Raw genomic sequence first — 327 nt, forward strand, 5'->3', positions numbered from 1 at the left:
CTAGAGATATCAACACAGGAGGGGTTCTTTATATAAGGAGACTGCACAAATAGAATTGCTTCGTGGCTTTACAAAGAAAACACTTTTTCGCAGCCACACCCCAACTCAAAGAGGCAACTAAAGAAAACGCACTGACAGACACAGAACCCCCGTTTTCCGAGATTTTCAGCCAGCAGCAGGCAGCCTCCTGACATCAGCTGGTGACAAAAGGCCACCGAATGATCTCTCCGTTACAGTGCCTGCTATCGGGGAAGTCGGAAAAGTTAAAAAATAAATAAATAAAACGGTGAAACTTAGCCGTATAAACAAAGGCAAGTGCTACGAAGC

Source organism: Cetorhinus maximus, unplaced genomic scaffold (assembly GCF_964194155.1).
Source record: "Cetorhinus maximus unplaced genomic scaffold, sCetMax3.hap1.1 HAP1_SCAFFOLD_3142, whole genome shotgun sequence".
NCBI lineage: Eukaryota > Metazoa > Chordata > Chondrichthyes > Lamniformes > Cetorhinidae > Cetorhinus > Cetorhinus maximus.